This window comes from Thalassophryne amazonica, chromosome 16 (genome assembly GCF_902500255.1).
Source record: "Thalassophryne amazonica chromosome 16, fThaAma1.1, whole genome shotgun sequence".
NCBI classification, from domain to species: domain Eukaryota; kingdom Metazoa; phylum Chordata; class Actinopteri; order Batrachoidiformes; family Batrachoididae; genus Thalassophryne; species Thalassophryne amazonica.
In genome coordinates this window covers 80,617,697-80,626,505 of record NC_047118.1, presented here as the reverse complement: position 1 = coordinate 80,626,505, position 8,809 = coordinate 80,617,697, and positions in this window count along the sequence as shown.

The window sequence follows — 8,809 nt, the reverse complement described above, 5'->3', positions numbered from 1 at the left end:
CCCCAACCAGTCCCAGCAGAAGACTGCCCCTCCCTGAGCCTGGTTCTGCTGGAGGTTTCTTCCTGTTAAAAGGGAGTTTTTCCTTCCCACTGTAGCCAAGTGCTTGCTCACAGGGGGTCGTTTTTGACCGTTGGGGTTTTACATAATTATTGTATGGCCTTGCCTTACAATATAAAGCGCCTTGGGGCAACTGTTTGTTGTGATTTGGCGCTATATAAAAAATTGATTGATTGAATTGATTGATTGATTGATTTTAAATTACAATGGATCATTTAAGTTGGCCATTAAAGAGTTGCATGATTCTGCTTCAAGGGCAATGTTTGCTTTGCTCACGAAATGTATAAACCTCAAATTGCCACTAGATGTCACCCTTGATTTATTTGACAAGTTAGTAATGCCAGTTATGTTATATGCATGTGAAGTTTGGGGTTATGGAAAATTTGATATTTTAGAAAAAATGCACATTCGATTTCTTAAATATATTTTGAAAGTTAGAGTATCTACATGTAACAACTTGGTTTATGGTGAGCTCGGCAGATTCCCCATCCACATAGCTGTAAAAAAGAGAATCATTGGGTATTGGGGGAGATTGATAGTAAATAATGACAACAAACTAGTACAACATATGTATCAATATTTGTATCAACAGTTCTGTGAGGGTGTTTTCATGTCCCCGTGGCTGCAGGAGGTCAAGAACACCCTGGATGAATGTGGTCTGTCCTACGTGTGGTCCTTACAGTCTTTCAGTAGTGTTCAGTGGCTTAAGTTAACCGTGGAATGGATTTTAAAGGACCAGTATGTAAAAAAACAGAAAAGCCAATTATGGGAAATGACATCGTGTGATGTTTACGTTGAACTAAAAAAAGAATTAAAACTAGAAAAGTATCTATTGTGTGAAAACCTCAAATACAGGCAGGCCATTTGCAACCTGAGAACTAATAACACCAGGATCCCCAAGGTCACTGGCAGATACAAAGGCCTGGACAGATCACTGAGGACTTGTAACCTTTGTAATAGCGGTTCTGTGGGAGATGAATTCCATGTTTTGTTTGTTTGTACACATCATGAGGTCAAGAGACTAAGAGAAAAATATATCCCTGTTTTTTATAGAGAGTGTCCGTCTAAACATAAGTTCGTGTTACTGTTTCAATCTGAAAACAGGAAAATTATTTGTAAACTGGGTGCCTATTTGAAAGGGGATCTGGATTTGTACTGAATTTTGATTTCTAGTGTTTTCCTTTTGTCAAAGTATGAATTTGTTTTTGTTTGTGCTACATACTATGGATTTGGTTATGAGCAATCTATCTATTAAATTGAAAAATTGAATTGAATAAAACTGAAGTTATTGTACTTGGCCCCACAAATCATAGAAACATGGTGTCTAACCAGATCCTTACTCTGGATGGCATTACCCTGACCTCTAGTAATACTGTGAGAAATCTTGGAGTCATTTTTGATCAGGATATGTCATTCAAAGCGCATATTAAACAAATATGTAGGACTGCTTTTTTGCATTTACGCAATATCTCTAAAATTAGAAAGGTCTTGTCTCAGAGTGATGCTGAAAAACTAATTCATGCATTTATTTCCTCTAGGCTGGACTATTGTAATTCATTATTATCAGGTTGTCCTAAAAGTTCCCTGAAAAGCCTTCAGTTAATTCAAAATGCTGCAGCTAGAGTACTGACAGGGACTAGAACGACCTGTCGTTTTGACCGTTGGGGTTTTTCCGTAATTATTGTATGGCTTTGCCTTACAATATAAAGCGCCTTGGGGCGACTGTTTGTTGTGATTTGGCGCTATATAAATAAAATTGATTTGATTTGAGATATATATATATATATATATATATATATATATATATATATATATATATATATATATATATATATATACATATACATACATACATATATACATACATACATATATATATATACTTTATATACTTTGTACAGTATATATATATATATATATATATATATATATATATATATATATATATATATATACATATACATACATACATATATACATACATACATATATATATATACTTTATATACTTTGTACAGTATATATATATATATATATATATATATATATATATATATATATATATATATATATATGAGAGAGAGAGATGGAATGAGTGACGGGGGAGGGGGTTAATTCCATGTCTCTTATTTTATTCTGTTTTTTTTTTTATGGGGGAAGGTTCACTGACTTGCACTATGGGTCATCCACCTGCTCCGGTGCTGCTACTCTCCTAATTGCACAAATCATTCTTGCTGGCTCACTACCAGATTCTGGGTATTTGCACACAGCTAGAATTCTGTCCCCCCCACTTGTACAACCCCTGGCAAAAATTATGGAATCACCGGCCTCTGAGGATGTTCATTCAGTTGTTTAATTTTGTAGAAAAAAAGCAGATCACAGACATGACACAAAACTAAAGTCATTTCAAATGGCAACTATCTGGCTTTAAGAAACAGTATAAGAAATCAAGAAAACAAATTGTGGCAGTCAGTAACGGTTACTTTTTTAGACCAAGCAAAGGGAAAAAAATATGGACTCACTCAATTCTGAGGAAAAAATTATGGAATCATGAAAAACAAAAGAACGCTCCAACACATCACTATATTTTGTTGCACCACCTCTGGCTTTTATAACAGCTTGCAGTCTCTGAGGCATGGACTTAATGAGTGACAAACAGTACTCTTCATCAATCTGGCTCCAACTTTCTCTGATTGCTGTTGCCAGATCAGCTTTGCAGGTTGGAGCCTTGTCATGGACCATTTTCTTCAATTTCCACCAAAGATTTTCAAATGGATTAAGATCCGGACTATTTGCAGGCCATGACATTGACCCTATGTGTCTTTTTGCAAGGAATGTTTTCACAGTTTTTGCTCTATGGCAAGATACATTATCATCTTGAAAAATGATTTCATCATCCCCAAACATCCTTTCAATTGATGGGATAAGAAAAGTGTACAAAATATCAACGTAAACTTGTGCATTTATTGATGATGTAATGACAGCCATCTCCCCAGTGCCTTTACCTGACATGCAGCCCCATATCATCAATGACTGTGGAAATTTACATGTTCTCTTCAGGCAGTCATCTTTATAAATCTCATTGGAACGGCACCAAACAAAAGTTCCAGCATCATCACCTTGCCCAATGCAGATTCAAGATTCATCACTGAATATGACTTTCATCCAGTCATCCACAGTCCACGATTGCTTTTCTTTAGCCCATTGTAACCTTGTTTTTTTCCCTTTAGGTGTTAATGATGCCTTTCATTTAGCTTTTCTGTATGGAAATCTCATTTCCTTTAGGCGGTTTCTTACAGTTCGGTCACAGACGTTGACTCCAGTTTCCTCCCATTCGTTCCTCATTTGTTTTGTTGTGCATTTTCGATTTTTGAGACATATTGCTTTAAGTTTTCTGTCTTGACGCTTTGATGTCTTCCTTGGTCTACCAGTATGTTTGCCTTTAACAACCTTCCCATGTTGTTTGTATTTGGTCCAGAGTTTAGACACAGCTGACTGTGAACAACCAACATCTTTTGCAACATTGCGTGATGATTTACTCTCTTTTAAGAGTTTGATAATCTTCTCCTTTGTTTCAATTGACATCTCTCGTGTTGGGGCCATGATTCATGTCAGTCCACTTGCTGCAACAGCTCTCCAAGATGTGATCACTCCTTTTTAGATGCAGACTAATGAGCAGATCTGATTTGATGCAGGTGTTAGTTTTCGGGATGAAAATTTACAGGGTGATTCCATAATTTTTTCCTCAGAATTGAGTGATTTCATATTTTTTCCCTCTGGTTGGTCTAAAAAAGTAACCGTTACTGACTGCCACAATTTTTTTTTTCTTGATTTCTTATAGTGTTTCTTAAAGCCAGAAAGTTGCCATTTGAAAGGACTTTAGTTTTGTGTCATGTCTGCGATCTGCTTTTTTTCTACAAAATTAAACAACTGAATGAACATCCTCCAAGGCCGGTGATTCCATAATTATTGCCAGGGGTTGTATGTTTCGTACAGCATTCGTGCTCAAGTGTGACGGGGCCCTAAGGCTGCTATCGTTTGGCAAAGAGAAGATTTTCTTAAGATGATGTGAAATTTCAGAGACAGTTTGTCAGAATGCACACAGGACACTCAAATCTAGATCTAATCTGTTTTCTTGTATGAAAATCCTTCTCTGTCCACTGAAGCTGTATAACTAGTGCCACCAAAGCCAAAGGTTGCACCATGCAAAATTTCTCCAGGTGTCTTTCTTGGTGGCTTCCCTCACTAGTCTTGCTCGGCCACTCAGTTTTTGAGAACTGCTTCCTCATATATTTGGATTTCTTAAAGATTCATATAAACGAAGTCCAGGACGTATTCGTTGACTTGAAAATGTTCATGTATGCATCCCCTGACTTATCTGAAAAAACTGGATGTAAAAGGAACGATTTGCTTAAAATAAATCTTTAGTTTTTCTAATTACTTATGGCCTAACTGACACATTGTTAATGATTTTTCTTTTCTTTTTCTTTTTTGCAGGATTTAAAGTCTCAAACTTCTGTGGGTCACATCTGGATATTCACGGTAGGAATTTGAACACAGTCACCAACACAACAAATTGATTGTGTCAACATGTCTGGACAGTATTGTGTTCAGCAGTACACAAACATTTTAGGTACCATAGAATTTTAAAAGAAATGAAGCATTTGAGGTTTATGATTTTCTTCGTCTGTATGTCAACCCAAAATCAAATTTAAAATATTCAAATTGCACAACACTCACATATCGTCAAATTACAGACCTCATTAGTGAGCATCTTCATGTTTTCAGACATCACTGGCCCTGAGCGCACGTGCGTGTGTGTGTGTATGCACGTGCATGCAACATCTTGAAAACCTTTGAACTTTGTAACACTAAATTTTACAGGCGTACCTTGGAACAAGATCTTGGATGAAAATGAACCTGGTAGTCCACCGTATCATTTAGGGCATGGACAAATGGTTAGTGTGCTTGGCTTCGGTGCAGAAGTTTCCTGGTTCAAACCCCACCCTGTCACTTTTCTCCATGTGGAGTTGCGTCAGGAAAGGCATCCAACGTAAAAGCTATGCCAAATCAATATGCAGAACCTATCTGCTGTGGAAAAAATGAGGAACATCTGAATGGACTTACTTTTATCCATTATTTACAGACTTATTCCAAAATGGATGAAATTCTATTTTTTTAATCACAATTCTACACACAATACCCCATAATGACAATATGAAAAAAATAGATTTTTTTGCAAATTTAGCCACCCCCCCCCCCCCAAAGAAAACAACAAACAAACAAAAAAAGAAATCACATGTACATAAGTATTCACAGACTTTTCCATAAAGCTCAAAATTGAGCTCAGGTGCCTCCTGTTTCCACTGATCATCCTTGACATGTTCCTGCAGCTTAACTGCAGTCCACCTGGGGTCAATCCAGTTGATTGGATATGATTTGGAAAGGCACACACCTACAGTGCATGTCAGAGCACAAACCAAGCATGAAGTCAAAGGAATTGTCTGTAGACCTCTGAGACAGGATTGTCTCAAGGCACAAATCAAATCAAATCAATTTTATTTATATAGCGCCAAATCACAACAACAGTTGCCCCAAGGTGCTTTATATTGCAAGGCAAAAGCCATACAATAATTACAGAAAAACCCCAACGGTCAAAACGCCCCCCTATGAGCACTTGGCGACAGTGGGAAGGAAAAACTCCCTTTTAACAGGAAGAAACCTCCAGCAGAACCAGGCTCAGGCAGGGGCAGTCTTCTGCTGGGACTGGTTGGGGCTGAGGGGAGAGAATCAGGAAAAAGACATGCTGTGGAAGAGAGCAGAGATCAATCACTAATGATTAAATGCAGAGTGGTGCATACAGAGCAAAAAGAGAAAGAAACACTCAGTGCATCATGGGAACCCCCCAGCAGTCTACGTCTATAGCAGCATAACTAAGGGATGGTTCAGGGTCACCTGATCCAGCCCTAACTATAAGCTTTAGCAAAAAGGAAAGTTTTAAGCCTAATCGTAAAAGTAGAGAGGGTGTCTGTCTCCCTGATCTGAATTGGGAGCTGGTTCCACAGGAGAGGAGCCTGAAAGCTGAAGGCTCTGCCTCCCATTCTACTCTTACAAACCCTAGGAACTACAAGTAAGCCTGTAGTCGGAGAGCGAAGCGCTCTATTGGGGTGATATGGTACTAAGGGGTCCCTAAGATAAGATGGGACCTGATTATTCAAAACCTTATAAGTAAGAAGAAGAATTTTAAATTCTATTCTAGAATTAACAGGAAGCCAATGAAGAGAGGCCAATATGGGTGAGATATGCTCTCTCCTTCTAGTCCCTGTCAGTACTCCAGCTGCAGCATTTTGAATTAACTGAAGGCTTTTCAGGGAACTTTTAGGACAACCTGATAATAATGAATTACAGTAGTCCAGCCTAGAGGAAATAAATGCATGAATTAGTTTTTCAGCATCACTCTGAGACAAGACCTTTCTAATTTTAGAGATATTGCGCAAATGCAAAAAAGCAGTCCTACATATTTGTTTAATATGCGCATTGAAGGACATATCCTGATCAAAAATGACTCCAAGATTTCTCACAGTATTACTAGAGGTCAGGGTAATGCCATCCAGAGTAAGGATCTGGTTAGACACCATGTTTCTAAGATTTGTGGGGCCAAGTACAATAACTTCAGTTTTATCTGAATTTAAAAGCAGAAAATTAGAGGTCATCCATGTCTTTAGGTCTGTAAGACAATCTTGCAGTTTAGCTAATTGGTGTGTGTCCTCTGGCTTCATGGATAGATAAAGCTGGGTATCATCTGCGTAACAATGAAAATTTAAGCAATGCTTTCTAATAATACTGCCTAAGGGAAGCATGTATAAAGTGAATAAAATTGGTCCTAGCACAGAACCTTGTGGAACTCCATAATTAACCTTATCTGTGAAGAAGATTCCCCATTTACATGAACAAATTGTAATCTATTAGATAAATATGATTCAAACCACTGCAGCGCAGTGCCTTTAATACCTATGGCATCCTCTAATCTCTGTAATAAAATTTTATGGTCAACAGTATCAAAAGCAGCACTGAGGTCTAACAGAACAAGCACAGAGATGAGTCCACTGTCTGAGGCCATAAGAAGATCATTTGTAACCTTCACTAATGCTCTTTCTGTACTATGATGAATTCTAAACCCTGACTGAAACTCTTCAAATAGACCATTCCTCTGCAGATGATCAGTTAGCTGTTTTACAACTACCCTTTCAAGAATTTTTGAGAGAAAAGGAAGGTTGGAGATTGGCCTATAATTAGCTACGATAGCTGGGTCAAGTGATGGCTTTTTAAGTAATGGTTTAATTACTGCCACCTTAAAAGCCTGTGGTACATAGCCAACTAATAAAGATAGATTGATCATATTTAAGATCAAAGCATTAATTAATGGTAGGGCTTCCTTGAGCAGCCTGGTAGGAATGGGGTCTAATAGACATGCTGATGGTTTGGAGGAAGTAACTAATGAAAATAACTCAGACAGAACAATCGGAGAGAAAGAGTCTAACCAAATACCAGCATTACTGAAAGCAGCCAAAGATAACGATATGTCTGGGGTGGTTATGAGTAATTGTTTCTCTAATAGTTAAAATTTTATTAGCAAAGAAAGTCATGAAGTCATTACTAGTTAAAGTTAAAGGAATACTCGGCTCAATAGAGCTCTGACCTTTTGTCAGCCTGGCTACAGTGCTGAAAAGAAACCTGGGGTTGTTCTTATTTTCTTCAATTAGTGATGAGTAGTAAGATGTCCTAGCTTTACGGAGGGCTTTTTTATAGAACAACAGACTCTTTTTCCAGGCTAAGTGAAGATCTTCTAAATTAGTGAGACGCCATTTCCCCTCCAACTTACGGGTTATCTGCTTTAAGCTGCGAGTTTGTGAGTTATACCACGGAGTCAGGCACTTCTGATTTAAGGCTCTCTTTTTCAGAGGAGCTACAGCATCCAAAGTTGTGCTCAATGAGGATGTAAAACTACTGACGAGATAATCTATCTCACTCACGGAGTTTAAGTAGCTACTCTGCACTGTGTTGGTATATGGCATTGGAGAACATAACAAAGAAGGAATCATATCGTTTCCGAAAGACTTCTACTGTAATGAAACTTATTCCCACTGCTGGGTAGTCCATTAAAGTAAATGTAAATGTTATTAAGAAATGATCAGACAGAAGGGGGTTTTCAGGGAATACTGTTAAGTCTTCAATTTCCATACCATAAGTCAAAGCAAGATCTAAATTATGATTAAAGTGGTGGGTGGACTCATTTACATTTTGAGTGAAGCCAGTTGAGTCTAATAATAGATTAAATGCAGTGTTGAGGCTGTCATTCTCAGCATCTATGTGGATGTTAAAATCGCCCACTATAATTATCTTATCTGAGCTAAGCACTAAGTCAGACAAAAGGTCCGAAAATTCACAGAGAAACTCACAGTAACGACTAGGTGGACGATAGATAACAACAAATAAAACTGGTTTTTGGGACTTCCAATTTGGATGGACAAGACTAAGAGTCAAGCTTTCAAATGAATTAAAGCTCTGTCTGGGTTTTTGATTAATTAATAAGCTGGAGTGGAAGATTGCTGCTAATCCTCCGCCTCAGCCCGTGCTACGAGCATTCTGACAGTTAGTGTGACTCGGGGGTGTTGACTCATTTAAACTAACATATTCATCCTGCTGTAACCAGGTTTCTGTAAGGCAGAATAAATCAATATGTTGATCAATT